The sequence below is a fragment of the Heloderma suspectum genome, chromosome 15, assembly GCF_057233095.1.
Source record: "Heloderma suspectum isolate Gila_16-S chromosome 15, 16-S_ref, whole genome shotgun sequence".
Taxonomy (NCBI): domain Eukaryota; kingdom Metazoa; phylum Chordata; class Lepidosauria; order Squamata; family Helodermatidae; genus Heloderma; species Heloderma suspectum.
Genome location: NC_139472.1, coordinates 22,389,088 through 22,412,523, shown reverse-complemented (window position 1 = coordinate 22,412,523; position 23,436 = coordinate 22,389,088). Strand labels below are relative to the sequence as shown.

At 49.7% G+C, this 23,436-nt stretch overlaps 1 protein-coding gene and 1 long non-coding RNA gene across 2 annotated transcripts in view; one reads left to right on the top strand and one right to left on the bottom strand.

Annotated features, from left to right (window-relative positions):
* The window catches only part of PLEKHG5 (pleckstrin homology and RhoGEF domain containing G5), a 103,373-nt gene that overhangs the window by 18,093 nt on the left and 61,844 nt on the right, over nt 1-23,436 (top strand). The window lies entirely within an intron of this gene.
* Nucleotides 8,668-15,432, bottom strand: LOC146335481 (uncharacterized). Its single transcript, XR_014786024.1, has 3 exons — nt 15,312-15,432; nt 11,318-11,491; nt 8,668-10,750 (listed from the first exon to the last, which is right to left on the bottom strand). It is a non-coding gene; the product is annotated as an uncharacterized LOC146335481 (long non-coding RNA).

The window sequence follows — 23,436 nt, the reverse complement described above, 5'->3', positions numbered from 1 at the left end:
TAAAACCTGTGAAATGGGACTTTGCATTTCTCTCTCTCTCATTCTGTGTGTGTGTGTGTGTGCGTGTGCCACCCACAATTCCCCCAATTTGCCATGTGGTTGATCATGTAGTACAGAGTTTGTAGGGGTGTGGTGTATCTGAGAGCTTTTCTACACAAGGCATTTATTGTGCAGTCATCATTCTCTACTCATGGTTGTTTACGGATTCTTTAGATGACGTTGTGACCCTCCAGTTTCGCCTCTGTCAACAGCACTTTCAGTGAGTATTTTTAGAGCAGGGAAAATGGGGCATTATTTCTGATGGCGAAAGAAAACACTGGTTCCACTTGTATATTTGTGCTATTCCTCTATACGAGAGTGCCACCTAGAGGTTATGTAGCCAAAACCCAGGAAAGGAAACACTGCTTATGTAGTGCTCGGACCTCAATTCTGCGACAAAACCGAAAGTAGATGCAGCAGATTAACAGCCTCGTGTAGAAAAGCCCTGAATAAACATGGTTAAGACTGGCAAAAACACCCCATTTGTACAAGGAAATCTCCTGGCTGTGTGGTCTCTGGATAGGTGTCCCTATAACCCACAATGGGATTCCTGATGCTCCGTGATAGAGCAAATGTGCGATGGCGGCGTAGAGACATGAAAGAAGTCACCCATCCAGAAAGGAAAGTTTTAAAAAAATCACACCTACAAAGGGTTTTTTTTTTTATGTCACTGGGTCACGCTCACGCAGTTGTTCAGCCATGGCTGTGCCCCCGAACAGTGGCATAGTGAGGTAGTGAGAGAGGGGATATAGGTATTGCTGGACAAATGCAAGATAGTAACATACTGAGATAATGAGATGGGGGGAGGAGTAGGTACTGCCAATGAAAGCGCTATTTCTGTTTATCACTTTAATTTTTTAAAAGGAGTTAGAAGCTTCCTGGAGCACACCTATACTTTGTGGGGATGACTACCAGAGTTTAGTGGTAGGCAAAGTGAAGTAAATGCCAAGAGGTAGTGCAGAACTCTGAACGCTAGCCCTGAAATGATGAAATAGCAGGGAAATGCAGGTGGGGAAAACACTGGGGAAACACCCCTTGACTGGGGTCAGTGAGGTGAAAGTCACACCCCTGGGCAGGGCTATCATGCCGGAGTAAATGCGGAGGGTGGTGCACACCACAACAGAAGTGCAGACAAGCTGAATTAAGGAGAACAATTGGACTAAAAGTAGACTCAGAAGAACTGTTTTTTCGGCGCAAAATGCTGGAGCGGCTGTGAGATGGCCACGATGTCATGTATCCCTAACAGTGTCCAAATGCAGCCAGCTCAGAGTAAGTCACTCATGGAGACATCCCACCAGGTTGGGGAAGGTCGGTCTAGAAAGTGTACATTGGGCCAGGCTCACAGTGACTCAGCCCCTTGCATTCCCAGAGGAGCTCAGATTACATCCTCTTCTTAATCCCCTACCGGTTGTCTATTGTCCATTACCCTGATAAAAATCTTCATCCCAAGGGGGCTCAGCTGATATCACTTCCCAGGAGCTGAGTCACACACATCCTTGTTCTTTAAAATGAGGTAGTACCAAGTACAAGGAGGAGCCCCGTAAAAAAGTGTCAAGGTAAAAGAAGTGAAGCATACATGCGAGTTAAGCACCCGTGTGAGTTTAGGAACAGGGTGAGGAGTCCAGGGCAGTCAACCCTTCCCTGCCCTGCTAGTAGTTAACTTAATTTTTCCGGTAAACAGCCCTATTTGCAACAATAAAAGAAACATCCATGCAAGTAGAATGCCAGCAAGGGTGTGGGAGCTATTCAGTTTATTGCACTGAGTGTCACATGTATGACTAGCTGCCTGTTGGACAGAGGATTTGGGTGTGTGCTTGGTGCAATGAGCTCCTGGCCCTCAGAGAATGAGCTTCTTCCCTTGAGACCAAGGTTGCTGACCTGGAAAAGATGAGAGACCTTCCAGGCATGACAGCTGCATCCCAATCCCAGGGTGATGGCTCCTCTGCTGTCACGGAGAATGAGGGTCTCGGGGAAGAGGGTGTCACTCCAAAGAAGAGGGAAATGATCCCTCAGAAGGGACCCATTCTTGGGGGGACAAACAGATATCCTCTTGCCCCAAGGATATGCTTCCAGGGTGGGGGTCATGGGAGTGGGAGATTTGATCGTTAGATAAACAGACAGCAGGGTTTGTGATGGCCATGTGGGTTGCTTGGTAAATTGCCTGCCAGGTTCAAAAGTTGTGGATAACACGCATCATGGCAGGGAGGTGGGGCCTCCAGTTCCACAGGCTGTATGCCTCTGAAGACCAATTGCGGGGGCCAAGAGGAAAGGTCTCGGGTTCTTTCATGCCCTGGCTGTGGACTTCCTGGTTAGCCACTCTGGGAAACAGGGTGCTAGGCGAGACGGACGTCTGGCCTCCTGAGCCAGCAGGGCTCTTCTTAAGACTTTTCTGTGCAATCAGGCTGTTGGGGGCTCTTTCGTTTGACAATTACACATTCCTTGCACGCAGTTCACCTGCCTTCCCTGGAGCTCACACCTCTTTTGCAAGCAGCATGTTTTCCTTGCACACAAAGTATCAGGCTTTGAGATGCTTTCAAATGTTTCAAAGCATCTCGATGCCCTATATTTTGTATGTGGGGAAAGCATGTTACTCTGGAGCTTCCAGTAGTACCACTACTGTGCTGTTAGATGCCCCCTCAAGGGGTAAGACATTCCAGAGACACCCTTTTGCAAGTTCTGTTTCCTTTGGAGAGGCCAGGACACATCTTGTTTGTGAAATTTTCTGCTTATGAATGTACAAGTTGAGTATGGGTGGGCAGGCCAGCCAGCTGCAAAACCTCGTGCCTGCGTCTTTTTCTCCGGCTACCTCCCAAGTCTGAAATGGTTTTCTTTCCACCCCTCTCCTCGTCCATCAAATCAGGCAGTGCAGCATCTCTCTGTTTTTGGTAGCTGGCAGCCACCAGCCATCAAGGCCATTAAGCAAACCCCTTCAGCTAGCAAACTGAACAGGAGGCAAGAAAGACAGACAGACAGACAGACAGACAGACAGAAAATCTTGCAGATCAAAAAGAGAGGGAAAGAAAAAGCCTGTTTGCAACAATAACACCGGGCCTGCTGTCCCAGCAGAAAGAGCAAGGTTAAGTGTTTTCTCTGAGTGGTTATGTAAGCAACTGGAGAGGGCCCAGGAGCCAGGACTGGGAGGAACAGCAGGCCCCTGTTCCATGCCATGGCCCCTCTGCTGAAGTCTGTGTACAAGCTGGGGGTGGCAGAGTGAAAAGCGGTTCACTGGAGGGCTGCAGACACTGCTCTGACATCTCCTGGGCATCCGGTCAAGTAGATTTTGGCTGAGAGAAAGCTGCTTTCAGTTTCCTCTGCCCACCCACCCCTCACTTTCTGCTCAGATCAATGTACAAGGAGCAGGTTCATATAGGAAACTACCTGACCATGGAGCAGTCTGGCAAGCCCCCCCCCCTCGCGTGTTTAAGCACGCTTTGAACACATTTTCATTGGGGAGGGCCTTTTATGATGAGCTTCCGTCGGCTGTGTTGGTGGCATGATTTTAAAGGGGACGTTTCAGCTGTGCTGTTTTGTTACGTTGAAATTTTATTGGTTTTTGCTGACCATATAATGGTTTTTATTGCTTTTGAAATTTGGATGCCACCTTGGAAAAAGTTACTCTAAAAGGCAAAGTATTATTACTACTTTGTTGTTTATTCGGTCAGTCGCTTCCGACTCTTCGTGACTGCATGGACCAGCCCACTCCAGAGCTTCCTGTCGGCCGTCGCCACCCCCAGCTCCCCCAAGGTCGAGTCCGTCACCTCCAGAATATCATCCATCCATCTTTCCTTTGGTCGGCCCCTCTTCCTTTTGCCTTCCACTTTCCCTAGCATCAGCATCTTCTCCAGCGTATCCTGTCTTCTCATTATGTGGCCAAAGTACTTCAGTTTTGCTTTTAATATCATATCCCTCAAGTAAGCAGTCTGGTTTTATTTTCTGGAGTATGGACTGGTTTGATCTTCTTGCAGTCCAAGGCACTCTCAGAATTTTCCTCCAACACCACAGTTCAAACACATCTATCTTCCTTTGCTCAGCCTTCCTTATGGTCCAGCTCTCACAGCCATAGGTTACTATGGGGAATACCACTGCTTTAACTATGCAGACCTTTGTTGTCAGTGTGATGTCTCTGCTCTTAACTATTTTATCAAGATTTGTCATTGCTCTCCTCCCAAGAAGTAAATGTCTTCTGATTTCCTGGCTGCAGTCAGCGTCTGCAGTAATCTTTGCGCCTAGCAATACAAGGTCTGTCACTGCCTCCACGTTTTCTCCCTCTATTTGCCAGTTATCAATCAAGCTGGTTGCCATAATCTTGGTTTTTTTTATTTGAGGTTTAACTGCAACCCAGCTTTTGCACTTTCTTCTTTCACCTTCATCATGAGGTTCCTCAGCTCCTCCTCGCTTTCAGCCATCAAAGTGGTATTATCTGCATATCTGAGATTGTTAATGTTTCTTCCAGTGATTTTAACTTCAGCCTTGGATTCATCAAGCCCACACAACGCATGATGTGTTCTGCATACAGGTTAAATAGGTAGGGTGAGAGTATACAACCCTGCTGTACTCCTTTCCCAATCTTAAACCAGTCCGTTATTCCGTGGTCTGTTCTTACCGTTGCTACTTTGTCATTATACAGATTCCTCAGGAGGCAAACGAGATGACTTGGTATCCCCAAACCACCAAGAACTTGCCACAGTTTGTTATGATCCACACAGTCAAAGGCTTTAGAATAGTCAATAAAACAGAAATAGATGTTTTTCTGAAACTCCCTAGCTTTCTCCATTATCCAGCAGATATTGGCAATTTGGTCTCTAGTTCCTTTGCCTTTCTAAACCCAGCTTGTACATCTGGCAATTCTCGTTCCATGAATTGTTGGAGTCTACCTTGCAAGATCTTGAGTGTTACCTTACTGGCATGTGAAATAAGTGCCACTGTTTGATGGTTTGAACATTCTTTAGTGTTTCCCTTTTTTGGTATGGGGATATAGGTTGATTTTTTCCAATCTGATGGCCATTCTTGTGTTTCCAAAATTTGATGGCATATGGCATGCATCACCTTGACAGCATCATCTTGCAAGATTTTACACAGTTCAGCTGGGATACTGTCGTCTCCTGCTGCCTTGTTATTAGCAATGCTTCTTAAGGCCCATTCAACCTCACTCTTCAGGATGTCTGGCTCTAACTCACTGACCACACCATCAAATCTATCCCCGATATTATTATCCTTCCTATACAGATCTTCCGTATATTCTTGCCACCTTTTCTTGATCTCTTCTGCTTCTGTTAGGTCCCTGCCATCTTTGTTTTTGATCATACACATTTTTGCCTGGAATTTACCTCCGATGTTTCTAATTTTCTGGAAGAGGTCTTTGTCCTTCCTATTCTATTATCTTCTTCCGCTTCCTCACATTGCTTGTTTAAAAATAATTCCTTATCTCTTCTGGCTAACCTCTGGAATTTTGCATTTAATTGGGCATATCTCCCCCTATCACTGTTCCCTTTTGCTTTCCTTCTTTCTTGGGTTGCTTCCAGTGTCTCAGCAAACAGCCATCTTGCCTTCTTGGTTTTCTTTTTCTTTGGGACGTTTTTTGTTGCCGCCTCCTGAACAATGTTGCGAACTTCTGTCCATAGTTCTTCTGGGACCCTATCTACTAAATCTAGTCCCTTAAATCTATTTTTCACCTCCACTGCATATTCATGAGGAATATTCGTGAGCTCATATCTAACTGATCTGTGGGTCTTCCCTATTCTCTTTAGTCTGATTCTAAATTGTGCAATAAGAAGTTCGTGATCTGAACTACAGCCAGCTCCAGGTCTTGTTTTTACTGACTGTATAGATGTCCGCCATCTTTGGCTACAAAGGATGTAGTCAACCTGATTTCGGTGTCGACCATCTGGTGAAGTCCATGTATAAAGTCGTCTCTTAGGTTGCTGGAAGAGAGTGTTTGTTATGCACAGTGAGTTGTCTTGGCAAAATTCTATCAGCCTATGTCCTGCTTCATTTTGTTCTTCCAGACCATGCTTGCCTGTAATTCCAGGTGTCATTTGACTGGAATTAGCATTCCAGTCTCCTGTAATGAAAATAACATCTCTTTTTGGCGTATTATCCAGTAGGTGCTGTCAGGATTCCTTTAGCCCCTACTTTACTTCTAAGCCCAAAACATACACAGACGAGAAGCTTCTGTCTACAGCTTTTAATCCATTACTTCACAGGGTCATACAGATGCAAATTCTCAGTGACTCTCAGTCTACAAAGGAATGCCTTCAGGGGATTCAAAAGGAAGTTACCAGAGTTGCCTGAGGAGATGGTCTGACTAGCCTAACTTAAGGGGGGGAGGTCCCCCTCTTCTCATGAGGCCTCTAAGTGCAGCTTTTCACGCAAGGCCAATCGGGTAGACTGTCTAAGTTCCGCCCCGGCCTTCTCTCTCTTTGCTCTGCGCCTGCATCTGGCGTCTGTTAGGTCATACTCCCCAGACCCTGCCTCCTCTTGTTCACTGCCTCTCACGGGGGGGCAGGGAGAGGGACCCTCCTCCTCAGCCAGCTGGATGTTTGTAACCTGGGAAGCCAGCCTAGTCATATTTGGACTAGCCTGGGAAAACACCTCCCCCATGTCTGGCGGTTCTCCTTCAGAATCTGAACTGCTATCCCACTCCCTGTGCTCAGAAACACCCCTGACACTCTCAAGGGCCACATTCTAGTGGTGGGCAGGGCCAAAGGCGAAGGGGGCAGGGCCAAGGGCAAAAGAGGTTGGGTCCAAAATACAAAAAGAAAACCCAGTCTAAAGCCCTCCCTGCCAGTAGCTCAGTCTCAGGAGAGGAATTTCAATTTTTTAGAATGGGGAAGAACTGTGCAAAAGCCAGGAAACCACCCAGTGATTGACAGTTGAGGGAGAAGGGGGCATGGCCAAGAGAAGGGGTGTAGCCATGTTGGGAAGCCCCAAGTGCTGGATTGGCACCATGGGTCTGAGGTGCTGCACCCTGCTCTAAAAGTAGTCCGGCATGCAGACACGAAGCAGGACATCTCGGGTGATGAAGTGATGAGAAAAACCTCTGCTTCTTTAAAGAGATACGTCATGCTTTGAGCTAGTAAAAGCTTTGCAAGGGCTAGAAGTCATACAGCCGAATCTTGCAGATTCAGGCTTGAATTCATAGTATAAAGCTGTAGACAGACAATGGTGTAAGATGGTTTAGGAGAGGCTTCACTTTTATTAATTAAGTAATTAATTAATTACATTTATTTCCTGACCAGTAGCGAAGCTCTCTGGGCAGTTCACAACAATTAAAACCACTTTTCATAGTACTCACAGGTATATTTCTTCTTTTCTCACTGTTTCCTCTGGTCAAACAGGTTTGGCCATTGAGGGGTTGCTTTCCAGAGGGGTTGCGTTGGAGGTACTCTGCTGTGGCAAAAACAAGAGCGTTCTGACGTCTAGCAATATTTTTTTTAGGTGATTGGTTACAGGTTAATTTGTACAAAAACCTGCCAAACCGGTTTGACCACAGGCGAAAGTAGGGTGCGTGTACATGTCGGGAGCAGCAAACTACTTTCAAATCTCTTCCAAGCCACACTTCCAAGCCACCTGTCCAAACCACTTTCAGTTCTCTCTGGGGAAAAGTCTCTTCATCTAAATTAAGGCCGGAGTGCGCGTTCCAACTGACCTTCTGATAGACTTGTTTTGTTTAAAGGCAACATTTTGCTCCCTCTCTCATCATACTAGAACCCAATGCGGTCATCCCATGAAGCCCGTTGGTGGGAGATTCAGGACAGATAGAAGGAAGGACGTCTTCACACAGTGCAGAGCTAAACTATGGATTTCGCTGCCACACAACGTAGTGCTGGCCACCCATTGGGATGGCTTTAAAAGGGGGTTGGGCAAATTCCTGGAGGAGAAGGCTACCCATGGCTATTAGTCCTGATGGCTCTATGCTACCTCCAGTACCAGAGGCAGTGTGCCTCTATACACCACTTGCTGGGGAACATGGGTGGGAGGGTGTTGTGTCCCTGCTTGTTGGAATCCCACTGGGGCATCTGGTTGGCCACTGGGGCAACAGAGTCATGGGCTTGTGATCAGATCCAGCATGGCTCTTCTTATGTTCTTATATTTGCCTAATCCAGGTCACCCCTCCTGAAAGCTGCTGTTTGCCCTGTAGGGAGCAAAATGCCACATCCCACCCCACTCCCTCCATGGGCCAAGGAGCAGCTTGGGGTGGCACAGTGGCAGTTTTGTTCAGGAATATAGTGTGTGTGGGGGAATGATTAAATATCCCCCTTTACACAGATTCATACCCTGCCACTCCAAACAGGTTGATCCTTCTGAAAAGGATCTGACGTAAATGAGGAGGCTTGGAAGAAAATAGATCAATTTTAAAAGGGCCCCCTGAGCTATAACCAATCATCCAAACTCAGCAGTTGAGCAATCCTTTTATTAGGACCAACCCAAATTCCAAAGAAATGTGCAAGCTTTCAGGTTCTGCAGAACTCTTCATCATTCTGACCTGTGTACCATTTCGCCTGATGAATAGTTCTGGAGAACTTGAAAGCTTGCACATTCCTTTGGAATTTGGGTTGGTCCTAATAAAGGGATTGCCCAACTGCAGACTAAAAAAAAGGCTTTAGGGCAGGGGGTGGGGAACGACACTTCAGGACATGGAGGCCAAGCGCTTTTCTACATATGCCTAAAATCCCACACCTTTACCAGGGCTTTTGCTTCTGGATTCTTTGCTTCTGGGTAACCATCAGCTCCTTTACATGGGCAGACACGTGCTTTGCCTTGGTGACTTCTTTTGACTGCGAGCTCTATATGTTTCATTATATAGCCACTTCATGGCACTGTGGTATAGTGGAACTGTGCAATTACGTACAGTTAGCGGATTAACATTCGTTGCTGCACAATCTCAGATCTTTAAAAATCTGGGATAAAGTTCAGCTAGAACTGGAGCTGCCCTGAAGGTTGCCGATGTCATGTAAACGACCCCCAAACATCTGTGAGTAACCAATCTTGATGGCAGGATAAAAGTCCCATTTGGAGAAGGTCCAAATCTAGGTCCCAGTCCAGCCCTCCGGGGTTCTCCAGAAAGCCATGTCCCTTTCCCCAAGCCACCGCTCGTTCAGTGGTATCCCAGCGTTTGTGTAGCTTTCCCCCCAGTTCTGAAATGTTGAAATGCCTCTTCTAAGGCTTTTTTACTGGCAATGAGAGCTTTAAGGGAAGATATGCTGGCATCTTGGCCCTGCCCTTTTTGCCTTCAGCCCCTCCCACCAGTGGAATGTGGTCCCCAAGAGCTTTTCCAAAACTGAACCGGGCTGAGAGGGGCTCAATACCGCTGCTCTAGGGTGTCACAAGAAACTCTTGCTTTGGCTGCAGCAGACTACCACGGTCACCACCCCTGTGGAAGCCCGGGTCCCCCGGCCAGACAGAAGCAGCAGCCAGCCGCTAACCTGTTCCCATTTATTGTTTTGGTCCTGGTTACACGGGGAGAGGTGGCTTTGTCAGCACTTCCACAGTGCGCCAGCAGATGGCAGCGTTTGCTTAGAGCTGGCCGCCACATGCATGCATGCACCCAAGGGCAGAATCAGGTCCTGACATCTCCTCCCACACATCACAGATGAGAACAGGGACCTGCCTGGAATTCCCGCCCCCCCCATTCTCATATAGAGCCTTCTCCTCCTACCCCTCCCATTTGCACACTGCAGGTACATCTACTATGCCTGTTGCATGGTATGAATTTTATTTCCTCTTTGCAGAGGTAGTGGAGAGTAAATCAATACGAAAGGTTGCGTCTTCTTTTGGTTCAAGATGTACCGGAAGACCACTGGTTGTCCTACAGTGTATCGTATCATCAACTGTTCAGACTATACCTCAGCAGTTTGCGGCATGTGCCGTGCCAGGCCGTGCAGCACACGGTGCCTGTGTTCATGTGCCTGTGTTTGGAAGGATGCATGTGCGCTAGCGTCAAGATGCGCCTTTGCCGCCATAGAAATGGAACTTCTGCTGCACATCACATTAGGGCGGTGTTTAAACAGCTTAAGGACAATTTCAGCCTTTCCCGACCAGGTGCCTCGCAAATGTATCAGTCTACAAATCCCATCATGGCTGGCTGGGGATGATGTGTGTTGTAGTGCAAAACACTTTTCCAGGGCACCAGGTTGGGGAAGGCTGGTCTATCTTAACAAAACATAGCAGAGCCCCACCCCCAGATCTGGGTTCAAACATGCTTCTGCTACCGTGACATTCGGTCTTGGAGCCTGGGGAGGGAACCGAACCCCAAAGAATGATAGCGCTTGCTCTTTCCCAAAGGCATCCCTGAGACTACAAAAAGGGTGCAGCGGTTTACAAGAGTGTGGGGCCAGGAACTTGGAGGGTGCTGTGTGGTTTGGGAAGGGGGGCAGGTTACCTGGGTCACTCTGGAACTGGGTTGGCACAGGGAAGGTGGGCGGGAGGTGCTGGCAGAGATCCGCTTGTGGTGCCAGTTGGGCACATCCCCCCCCCCGTGACAATGGCGCTATTGTATTGCTGTGGCAAAGAAGGAGAGGGGGGTGTTTCTTTCATTTTCTCTGCCAGATGGGCTCAGAATTTGGCTGGGGCTGCCAGGAGGAGTTCCCCAGGCACATCTTAGCGGTAGGGATGTCAGAGAAATCCGCAACAGATTCACATGAGTTCAGATTTCTATGAAACCGGCCTGCAACTTCCACAGTGGGACACCTTTTTCTGGGTTGCGTGGATTCTGTGGACAATAAAAAAACAAACAGTTTTTAGGGGGATTTGCACAAATGCTCAAGTGATTCTTCTACTGTTTCATGTGCCTGAAACACAACACCACTTTCCTTCCCTTGCTCTCTTGCATTGTTTCCCCTCTTTTTCTGAATGCTGTTTTATTTGGATACAGTTTCCCTCTTCCTTTTCCTTACTTGCAAATTTCCTTATTTGCAAATAGGAACAAAATTCTCATACATCCCGAAAAAAAGTGAGGGTGCTGAGAATTCTCATCGAGATCTCAGCCCAGACCCTTGTCATGGAACGACACCTCCCAGAATGCCGTAGGGAGAGGGAATGTCTGTTAAATCCAGTCACACCTGATGCTGAGATGTGGCAGAATTAGCCATCCCCAGCAGAGGTTAATTGGAAGGAGGCAAGGCCCATGTAGTAGCACCTCATGCAGAGTTGCAGCAGGCAGACTCCTCTGTCTGGATGGGCTTAATAGCCTCACCTTATTGAATTAATTTCCTTCTTGGACCCACAGCTTGGGAAGTGACCTGTGTGCTTTGCATCAGGTTGTCAGCTGTTCTCATACCCTTCGCTTCCAGGGGCTGGTGTGCCCTGCCATGAGTCCTCCTGCGCTTTCGGTTCCGGCGACAGCTGGTCGGCTCAGTGCCTCTTCAGTGGCATTTTGCAGGCTGCCGGCTTTGTGTGCCGCTGCATGCTTGCTCCATTTGGAAGTGGCGAAAATATGTGTGGGGGCGCCAAACTGGAGAGAAACAGAACGCGCATTAGATGAAAAGGAGTCTGTGTTAGAGGAAATGGCTAACTGGACAGATGTGTGCATTCGATGGATGAGCAGTCCAGGGCCAGGTGGGGGTGTTCTGAAGGGAGGCCGCAGCCTCGTGAAACAGCCTTTGGATCCGGAAAATGTCCTCCAAAGGAGTGTTCGTTGGGCATTTTGACCCCATGAATAAAAGGTGTTGTTGCTAATTTATATTTATTTTTGATGTAGCACCGTTCTCTCCTACGGCACCTTACAGAGTCTTGGGGCATGTATATAGCTTTCTAAGAACGCTTCAACAAAAGCAGACCAAATATCCATAGAAGTCTCCTTTCTTAATTTGTCCTTGTTTTACTGTTTTGCTCTAATAATTGTTTTTATGTACTAATACGTGGAAACCTCTATGGTCTAAAATAAAATTTGGGGTTGGCATATGAGCCATGACAGTGGTGGTGTGGTGAAGCCGGGGCAGGCAGGGGGCAGGCCCCACAGTTTTCTATTAGCAGGGAGGCTGACATAATTCCCCCTGTGCCCCCGCCCCTGCACCCTCAAAGGCTTGGTCTTGAATGGGCAAGTAAGACTCATTAGCTTCGCAAAAGACCTGCCCAGGTAGAGAGGAAAAGTGCTAGGACTGGTTTGTTGCTCTGGATCCACACAGCTGCTGGCATTTTTGGCCCCTCCTTGGGGGCGTGGCTGGGGGGGCCTGCCAGACGGGCACTGGCACTTCCAAATTGACCACTGCACCACTGAACGAGAGTCAGCCTTCTGCAGCCTGGGGCCCTCCAGGCATGTTAGTCAGCAACTTCCATTATTCTGGCTGGGAATGATGGGAGTTGCCATCCAACACATCTGGAGGCACCAGGCTGGGGAAGGCAGATCTAAACTGTTCATTTGGACAAGTGACTGGCACAAGCCATACATGATGGCGCATCTCAAGTCTTCTCCCTGATGTGCACCCAGCTCCTGCACAGTGCTAGAAGCTGCTTCCAGCGGGTTGCTGCAGCAAACCCAGCCACGGGTCTTGTGGCACCGTGGCTCAAAGATGGACAGGTGGGCTGTGACACCAATGCTTGTGGACTGTTTGATCAGATGCATGACGGAGTTTCTTCTCCAAGCAGCTGAAACCCACTTCTGTACAAGTTTAGAGTTCAACCAAAGCTTAAGCATTTGATCTTTTAAATGAAATTTCAACTTTTGAGGTTTGCTTGTTGGCCATTTTTTTAATGAGGAATTTATAAGGCAATATATCACCTTCCCAAATTTGATGCTTCCTCCCCTTTGTTGTTGTTCAGTCGTTGGAACACACAAATTTGGATTCAGTTTTTTCAAAGAAGGCCAATTTACTTGAGAATCTTCCTTCCTTCCTTCCTTCTTTATTTATTTGAATTGAATTGTACCCCCTTTCTACTCCCAAATTAAATATTAAAATACAATAAAAATGTAACAATCCTTCCCCTAATTCATTTCAACTCTGAGTTCAACTCTGGGCATTTCTCCCATGAGTGTTCAAGGAATTTGCATGTGAAATCTGCATTGGCCAAAATGCTCATTTGCATTACAGATGACTATTTCCTGGTTGCTTCCACCTTAACTGAAGGAACGTGAGAGAGACGCAGAAAGGCTATGCAAGCCTCACGGGTGACAATGCTGTTTTGCCCGCCAACTGTACCTTTCTGGGTAGGGCTGTATCACCTGCATTTCTTGGGAAAGAAGCACTGCATTATTTCTAGAAAAGCCCATTTTTATATTCCAGAGTTAAAACTTGGCACTGAACACAGATGCTAGGGCTGAGGCCTGGAATAGGTTAAGTCCTAGGAGTAGGTGCAACTTGGCTGTGGAAAAAACGGGTCTGTGAAAGAGATAAAGAACAAAGGAGGCTTTTTCAGTGGTTGTGCTCTTCCCAGTGAGATCCATCTGGCACCGACATTGCCACCTGTTCTGCACCAGGTAAGATTTTCCTCTCCTCCCAGGCATTTGACTGCACAGTCCTATGCATGTTTAGACAAAAAAAAAAAAAAAATCCCACAACTCTCAGCATGCCCCAGTCAGTATGGCTGGCTGGGCATGCTGGGAGTTGTAGGCCTTTTTTGTGTCCTAACATGCTTAGGGTTGTGCCCTAAGTTAGTTGTTTTATTGGTCCTGGGATTTTACTGTTGTTTTTAGCTGTTTTATTATTTTAAATTTTTGTATGTTAGAGGTTTTACATTATGTTTCATCATACCGTATTTTAGGGTTTAATTTCTGTGAACTGGCCAGAGAGCTTTGGCAATTGAGCAATAGAGAAAAGTTGACGATGATGATGAAAATCAGGATTTATAACATCTAAGGGAGCTTTGGCTATTGGGCAGTATAGAAATGAAATGAACTAATAAAAAAGATAAGGCTGCAATCCTGTGTAAATGTCATGGAACGGGGCCGTAATTCTCCGGTCTTTCAACGGCCAGAGATAAAGGGGAAACCACGCAAGCGGCGTTCCTAGCTCGAAGTCAGCATGCACAGGATCAGGCCGAGCGTCTGAAAAGATGGTTCCTAGGGAAGGGACCCACTCGGGGTTCCAAACCGCGGGGGCCCCTGGAAGTGGGCCCGGGCCGGGCCGGCGGCCACACGCTGGGGCCCAGGGCGGGCCTCTCGCGGGGGCGCACCCCGCTCCCCCCCTGCGGGGCGGGCAGAGCGCGCGGCGGCCTGGGGAGCGGCGCGCCCAGCCGCCGGCCTCTGCTCGGGGGGAGGGGTCGGCTCCCGGCGGCCCGCGTCGCCCCGCTGCCGGGCTCGAGCGCGGCTTCGTCTCGGCGGAGCCCGCCCGCGGAAGGGCGAGGGGCGGGCTCCGCGCCCCAGCCCCGGGGGCGCTCCGCAGCAGCCGCCAGATGAGCGCCGCGAGCCGCCGGAGCGCCGCGCGTGCAGCCCCTCGCCCGAAGCGGGGCCCTTCTGCCAGGGCCCCCCGGGAGGCCGCAAGGCGCGCGGCGAGGCGCGCGGCCGCCCCCCGCAAGGGGCCCCCTCAAGCGGGCGAGTGCCGGCGGCGGGCGAGGCCCGGGGGCCGCGCGGAAGAGGCCGCCGAGCGCCGGCTAGGCTGGGCGGCCCGCGGCGGGCGCGGCGCCGACGGCGCGGGAGGGGCTCGCTGCGGACGCCCAGCGTCTCCGGGGACGGGCGGCGTTCGTGTTCCTCCCTCCCGCCAGGGCCTGGACGGCGGACGCGCTCCGGCGCGCCAGGGGGCGCGGAGGAGACGCGCTGCTCCAGGCCGGGGATGGGCCCTGAGCCTGGGGGAGGAGCGCGCGCGGGCGCTGCTCCGCGGTCGGCTCGGGCTGCGGAGCAAGCGCCCCCCGCCGCGGGTTCGTCGGGGCTTGGCCAGCGGCCCCGCAGGGCTCCGCGTGCGCCTCGTCTGGCGCGCGGGGGCGGCGAGGCGAGAATCGGAGAGCGGCGGGCACGCGCGCGGGAGGGGAACTCCTCCGGTCGGTGGGAGCACCGCCGGACGGGGCGCAGGGAGCGGAGCGTCCTGAGCGGAGCTGCTGGAGGCCGAAATACTGGTAGCGACGGGGAGGCAGGCGGATCTGCTCCGGACAGGCCAGACCCCGGGCCGAGATGCGGCGCGCCGGGCCGGGGCCACTTCTAAACCAACCCTCGAGCGGCTGGGGGGGTTCCCGGCGGCGGTGACACTGGGCTGGCCCCATGCCCCACATCTATGTCGGTGGGAGGTTTTTTCTCTGCTTGATTGCCAGATGGCAGCTGGGGAGCTCCCGTCGCCCCACACGCTGCGACACCGCCCCCCCCCCCCCGTCTTCCCCTACATGGCCACTAAGCTTAGAAAACGAACCTTTTCCGCTGATCTGGGTTAGGATGCAAATTAAGTGAAGAATATCTTTTTCTTATTGGAGACGATTTGGATGAGAAGTCAGTTGGCTTTGCCTGCTGTGAAATTTAAATAAATCATCGTCACTGTTTCTGAATTTGCATATGTAGATATAAATGAGAATAGGCGGATTTCATGCAGATGTGTGTCCTGTGGGCCTGGGCCCCCAAATCTCTTACGTGCCAAGGAGCACCCCTGGTTTCCAGGAACGCAGGGCCAGGTCTGAGGCGGGACGCTGTGGTGGCTGAGTTCCAGCTGAAGCCCCCGATCAGCGTCAGCCAAGGCGGCTCCCTCCATTCTCCAGGCTTCGTGGCAGACAAGCCTCCCCGACGGCGACGGTGGACTGTATCTTGCGGGTCATCTCCAGAATTCCAGAAGTGGTGGCTGCAGCCGAAGTGCTCTGAGTGGCTTCCCTCTGGGGACGCCGTCTGATGGCGGGACTCAGGGGTGGGATCCGGAGGAGGCATCCCAGCAACAGCCACAAGCAGGAGTCCCGGGCACCTGAAAGCCTAACAGATTTGTTAAGGACTCCTCCTGTGCCTGCTGCAACAGGTGAACGCAGCTCCCCCTCTGGAATTAGCCCAGCAATCATTGCAAAAGGTTGCAAGGTGTTTGCAGTTGCAGAGTACTGTGTACTGAATCCTACACATGCAGTGCTCGATCATCCCAGAGAAGAAGTGCCCAGAGGCAGTGTTGCAGCTAGGGAGTTCTAGACCTTATGGTGGTGGGGGGCCTTGACTGTGGCCAGCCGCGTGCATTTCCTCAGTTCTGAGGCACACAGCGGACATTTCTCCCCCCCCACCTCCTGCTGCCACTCCATGCTTTAAAACAGTTTCTCCACTTTTGATAGTAGAGCAACGACAGCACAGCTGTCAACCCTGGTTCAAAAACCGCAGCAGCAACTCTGAGCATGTGCAGATTTGAATTTTAAACTTACTTAAATCATAGCGCCATCAGGACTACAGGGGTAGAATGGAGTTTGGTTCTGCACCTGCTGCTCTCTGGGGGGTCATTATTAAGGCCCACGTTTCAGCTCGACCAGGAAGACTCTGGCCCCATTCTAGATCTCAGGAGGGGCAGGGGAAACTCCAGTTGGGTGCCGGGTTGAAAAGCCTGCTCTTCTTCGAGCTTCAGCTGAGCTGCAGCAGCAGGAGTGTTTTCGGAGCATTTTGTTGTCGTTTTTGTGCCTCATCATAACTCTGGCAATATTACTTGCAGGGGACTCCGCATGGCAGGGTTTGTGCCCTTGGCATGCCTGTGCCATCCATGGGCCCATTTCACTGCTGGAAGAGAAATTGGGACAGATCCTTTGCTCAGTGTGCTGACCCAGGGAGCGCTCGGAAAACCATCTCCTGGGGTCTGAAACACAGGGATGGCGGGGCGGGGGCTACCCGTATACCATTCTGGCCAGTGGTTATGGTGGCTGGGGATAATGGGTGCTGTAGTCTAAGGCATCTGGAAGGTTGGTTTAGACTGTATCGCCCCATCTGTCTGGTCTGTCCAAATAGCAGAACAAGACGTGTCCTGGATGGAGTGGGGGACCAAAGGCCAGAACACACAAAACAGTCCCAGAAACTGAGGGGGGCTTTGGTGAGTCCTCAGTAAGGAGGTCCTTCCATGTTTTTTAGGAAAATGAGAGGCGGGCCGTTGCGCCCATTCTTCTCCTCCATCTCCTGCTGTGGGAGATGGGGTGCGGTGCAACACCTGTCCCAGCTGCACCGGGCCATCTTTTAAACCCAGACCAATCCCTGCTGCGATGGCCCACTTAGGCTTTTAGCTCCATCTCTCTTGACCACGTGGAACTGTGATATTGCAACGGCCGCCGGACGGCTGCCGGCTGCGCCAACCAATGCCGCTGCCTGGTGTTTGGGTTGTTGGCTGCCTGGAAGCGATTGAAGTGGTCAGCCTGGGAAGGACTCGTTTTGTTCTATTTGTGGCGATCCCCAGAGGGTGACCACCAGTTGCAGAGCAGAACTGCAGTGAGAGCCTCACCGTCCAATTCCCGTTTGACTGTGGCTGGCTGGCATCCCGCCGAGGAGGGATATTCCTGCAGCAGCTGCAGTGGCTTGGCTCTCCAGCTGCTCAGCACCGGCCTCCATCTCCTGTTCCTTCTCTCTTGTTCTCCCTTGCTACTACCTGAGTGATTTCAACATTACCTTTTTTAAACCAGTTTTTTTTTTTTAATCAGCCAATCTAAACATCATTCAATGTTTAGTTGACAGAATCGGATTAAATGCCTTTTGTTTGATGAAAACAAACGATGCATCGAGCTACAGGCCTTACAAGCAATCTTCATGATTTTAATCCAAGTGCTTTCGGAAACCGTGGATTGCAGGCTCCAACATCGAAGAGGCTTGTCTCCTTCTTTGTCGCATGCTAGAGCAAATTGGTTAATTTTCAATTTAAATGGCTTAATCAACTTTTAATGACCGGAACGAGCGCCTTCTCCCTGTTCCTGCTGTATGTTCCTGCCTGATTGTTAAAGTAATCTTCAGAGGTTGTTCTCTGGGTGCCACTGGCATCAGTAGTATGACTAGTGGGTACCAGGGGAAGAGCCTTCTCTGTAGTGGCCCCTGTCTATGAAATGCCCTTCCCAGGGAAATCTGCCTGGCATCTTCACTGTATGCATTTATTCATTCATTTTTATTATCCATTTCATTTCTATACCTGCCAATAGCTGAAGCTCTCTGAGTGGTTCACAAAAATTAAAACCACAAAGTGCAGCATAAAACAATATAAAAAACGAAAGCTTGAAACCACAAAATAACAGAATAACCAGAATAAAACCTAGCAGCAATGCAGAGATTTAAAATACAGATTTAAAACACCAGAGCTAAAGCACTAGGAAGCTAAAATGCTAATATACTGGGAGAATAAAAAGGTATTCCCCCGGCACCAGAAGGAGTACAACACAGGTGCTAAGCATACCTCTCTAGGGAGCTCATTCCACAGCTGGGGTGCTCTATATTTAAAAACAGAGCCGTGCTGCATCAGACCAAGGTCCATCTAGTCCAGCATTCTGTTCACACAGCCAACCAGATGCCCATGGGAAACCCACAAGCAGGATATGAGTGCAATAGCACCTCCCCACCCATGTTCCCCTGCTGCTAACATTGGTGAAATGTAAATAAATTCTAATAATTCTAAATGTGCATACATGTGTATCCTTCAGAAACTTTGCAGGTTTCTTGCCTGGAGGGACACCTCTAATGACCTGTGCATATTCATACAAATTTACCCAAAAACTATTGGGGAAGGACTGAATGGAAGGGAAAGCAAATCAAATCACTCCCTCCCCCAAATTGGGGAACTCCCCTTCCACATGAGCTGCTGCACCTATCCTTCTGAAACTTTGCTGGTTTCTTACTTAGGGACAACTCTAGGCTGTCTGTAATTTTCAGAACAATGTTTCTCAAGGAAAAAAAGGAGAGAAGTACGTCCTCTTTTTGGAAACCTCAAAATGTCAAGGCCACCCTTGCACAAAAACCTTTGTGGCTCTCATTCTGAAATTTGGCAGACATCATCTCCTCTGAAGGGGCAATGAATCCTGAAATTTTTATCCAATTCTTCCAAGGAGTGAACATGTTATTGGCAGTTCCCTTTAAAAGAAAATCAAAATATAAACCCTGCACCTATTTTTCTGACATTGGGCAGGTGTCATAGTAGCTTTCTAGGGGGCTACTATGCCTGAAATTATCATCCAGTCAGATGATAAGGCCAGAGCAGAAGCGGGATGTTTTCCAAAACGCTTAATTGGGGTCTGACTTGAAGTGGGGTGGGGGGGTCAGTGCGCCCTTCTTATCTATGTATGTATGTAATCTATACACACACGCAAACACATCGCATGCACACACACCCCACACACACACTAGACATCCGCTTAGACTCAGAGAGAGAGATGCAAATTTGTGTTATGGGCCTGTGCCCCAGATCTTTTAAGAACCTAGCAACACCCCTGGTTGTCTGAATGGTTCTGCAACAAGTGTTGGCTGTAGCAGGGTAGCTGGAGCCATCTGGCATCTGCTTTGGACAGCAAAATGTCTTGGGGAAGTCCTGTGGGGCAAATGATGTTTTCCTAGAATTTTCCAGTTATCGGTTGTGTGCCTTTCCCCAACCTGACACTTTCCAGATGTTTTGGACCACAGCTCCAGCATTCCTGACCATGCTAGCTGGGGCTGATGGGAATTGAAGTCCAATACATCTGGAGGGCACCAGGTTGGAGAAGGCTCGTGCTCAAAGAGGTTGTGCAAATTCACTCAGGGAGCATCATTTCAGATTTTTGTGCTGGAAGGGGGTGAACAGGGGTGTGGGTGTGTGTGTGTGAGAGAGAGAGAGAGAGAGAGAGAGAACCTTCTTAACACATTTTAAAGCCCTGCGCTTGGTTGTATTCCAAGTGGAATTCCCAAACGGCATGAGCAGTTGTGACTATACTGGGTGCCTCTTCACTGAGTAGACCTCCACTTTTCCCCTTGCATGATGGCTTCAGGCAGACAGAAGAGGGTTTGTTTCCTCATCCCCATCATTGGACTGAGTGGAGAGGATAGGGGTCAGCCAAGCCCAGGGCCATGCTCCGCTCCGTTGAGGTCATCCTGTGTAAGAGGGGCGCGTCCTGGCTTGTCCTGCCCAGGTGCAAAACCTTCTTGGCTGGGTGCTCTCTGAGTCACTTCCCCCTCAGGAAGGCGTGCTGCACCTGAAGGGCTGGGCTTTGTGGGGTGGGCTGGGGGGCAGCCAGGAGGGCGTTGCTAGCCACCGAAAACATTCCAGGCCCATAGGACACAAATCTGCATAAAATTTTCATATGCTAATTTATATCTATGGATGCAAATTTGGAAATAATTGCTAGTATTTATTTAAATTTCACAGGGGGTAAAGCCATCTCACCGCCCTTCCTTGACTTCTCTCCCCCCACCTCACTTTTCCCTCTTTCCCTCCTGGAGGAAAATTGCCCCCATCTCATGCCATTAAGCTTAGATGAAAAGCTTCCATTAACACCAATGGAAGTTTCCCCCCTAAGTTGAATTGCCATGCAGGGTGTGTATTCAGGTTGGGGTGTTTGTGTTCCATCATGTGGGGAGGGGAGTTAATCCTTCCTTGCCCAGCTGCAATCCCCCTTGAAAATTGCCCTCTGTGTGGCTTTTAAGCTAAGGAAGAACTCTTCCATTGCCATCAATGGACACTCGAGGCTCTGGGAAGAGGTAAAGTAGTTGATTTTGGACATCCTTAAGGCAACGGTGGGCAGATTTCAGGATCTGCTTAGGTTTTTAACTAGAACCCTAAGATGCAACTACCAGAGCCTGGTGCAAAAAGGCACACTCTGGATTATAGAGTTCTGAGGCCAGGAATTTGTTTTGAATAGAGTAGCCAAAAACTGAAGAGAGTTCACACTCCTTATACACACACACACACACACACCCCTACCTACCTCCTGGTTACCCCAAACTTTCCTCATTTCAGTAGGGTCTTTTTTTGTTTTTGTTTTGCAAGGGGGATGTTTTATTGTTGCTGTTGTTAAAGAACTGGGAGTTAAAGAACTGGGAGTCAGATATCCTGGCTGATATTCTGGAAATCACCCAGAGATCCACCAGTAGATCCTGCTCAACCTTCAGCCTTAAGGGGACCTTCCTGGGTGGTGGTGCTGATGGTAGAGAAGTGAAGGCCTGGAAAAAATGCTGGAAAGAATCCTATTATTTATTTATTTTCCCAAACCGTTTCCCCTATTTTTTTCCCCCAAGAACAAAAAAAAAAGTCCCAAGAAATGTTTTTATGTATTTAAATTATTTGTATACCACATGATATCCCAAGATCTCTAAGTGGTTTACATAAAAAAATACATAAGATGCAATATGGAAACCAGTGTGAAAACAGTATAAAGTAATAAATACACTCAAAACAATGCACACAGTAAAACAGAGCTGTGCAATTACAAGTCAGGGGATGCATGAATAGTTAGATTTTCAAGAGGTGTCTGAAGTGCTAGCTTTTATTTTTATTGATTGATTGATTGATTGAATTTCTTAAGTGCCCATCTGGCTGGTCACCTGGCCGCTCTGGGCGATGTACAGCAATACAACAGTTTTAAAACAATAAAATTCTACTTTAAAACATATTTCTAAAAATACCCTAACCCACCCCAAATGCCTGCCTGAACAACCACGTTTTTAATGCGTGGCAGAAGCTCATTAAAGAGGGGGCATGGCAGAGTTCCCTAGGGAGTGAGTTCCACAGAGTGGGGGCCACCGCAGAGAAGGCCCTCTCCCTCGTCCTCACCAGCCTAGCTGTCCTGGCTGATGGGACAGAGAGAAGGCCATCCGAGGCTGATCTTGTTAAGCGGCCTGTCTGGTGCTCCTTGAGATAGGCTGGGCCGGAACCATATAGGGTTTTAAAGGTCGAAACCGACACCTTGAATTTGGCCCAGAAAACAGCTGGTAGCCAGTGCAACTCCTTCAGCACCGGAGTGATGTGATCACGCTGCCGGCTGCCTTTAATCAGGTGAGCTGCTGCATTCTGCACCAGCTGCAGCTTCTGAACCGTCTTCAAGGGTAACCCCACGTAGAGTGCACTACAGTAGTCTAGACGAGCTTTGCCGTCCTCAGTTCCAGCAACCAGCCAGGAGGATAAAATTCCAATCAGGAGAGACACTGCAGTGACACTGTGAGCCCATCGGAGACACACTGACCCAGTTCGCATGACCAAAACAAGACACAGTGGCTCATTTAAATCGGCGGTGTGCGCTGGGCATCATCAGGCTAATCACCTGCCTGCGCACAGCTTGTCATGTCATCTGAACCAGTGCGGCATGGTTTGTTTGAGGGGGGAACAGCCCTCAAATAACCCACGGGACCCAGCATCAGTGGTCGGCATGGGCAGGCAGCTGCCGAGGGCCTGGTGGGTCAGAAGAGCCCGTGCCCATCTCTGCTGTAGTTGCCGCCACCCTTTGCTCTCCCCCCAGTGGGCGGCCCCGCTAGCAAAAGGAAGCACCAGGGCTGAGTGTGCAGGCCCCATGGCGCTCCACGATAAAATAAAAATAAAATGTGACTTGCATTTAGAGTAGCAGCACTCTGAAACAGCCTTCTGCAGGCTAGCGGGGGGCTTGGGTGAGCGGGAAAGTGAGGAGGCGGGCCATCAGCAGCGCGAGGTCAAGGGCCCACTGGAATCTGGTGCCAACCCTGACTCCCATCATCCCTAGCCAGCATGCCCAGTTGGCTAGGAATGATGGGGCTTGTAGTCCCACACATCTGAAGGCCACCAAGTTGGGGAAGGGTGTTATAAATGGGATAGCAATTTGGCCAAGCAGCCCACTGATCTTGAGGCCCCTTTGCGTTCTCTAGAGGAAGGGACCAGATGCAGAAGGAAAGGGGGCTCCTTGCACTTTTGCAGCAGAGGGAATCCCAACAAATGCAGCTTTGCCTCCTTTGGCCAAACCCCCTCCTTTTACCTCACCCCCTTTCTACCTGCTGCAAGGACCGATGGGGGATGATGGTGGCCATGAATGAACATGCTAAGGGAGCTGCAGTACAAAGGCTCAGTGTGTGAAAACAGCATGAGGCCTCGCTCCGATACCCGTCTTTGCAACCCCACGCCTCCCGCTGAGATTTCCCTTGAGTCATCAGACTAAACATTTCCTGCAAACAGAAGGGCGTGCAGCCTGTTGGCGGGCGAGGCGCTGAGACGCCACTCCCAGGGCTGCTACCTGGCCTGGCCGAATTGCCTGAGGGGGGAAATTCTGAGGGGTACCCTGCAGCGGGCCCTCGGGGCCACACTGCGTAAGATGCAAGACCACTCGATGGTCCTGTAGGCCCCTTCCAGCCCTACTATTCTATGATTCTGTGTGGGGCAGTGGCCCTGTCTCCCTTTGTGTCTGATTGCACCTTTTCTTTCCTTTTTAAGGTGTTGATCCCTGTCTGTATATGTATTGATCTCACCCAAAGAGCAGCTGCACACAGCATAATGCCGAATTTATTACGATCAGCTGACAGTCATCGAATAGGGAGCTGGCAAAGTGTAGCAGTGAGCTTGTTGGATGTTGGCTGGCGAGACCTGAGACTGTGTGAGAAAGAGCGGGACTCCCCCTATCCCCAAACAGCGTAAG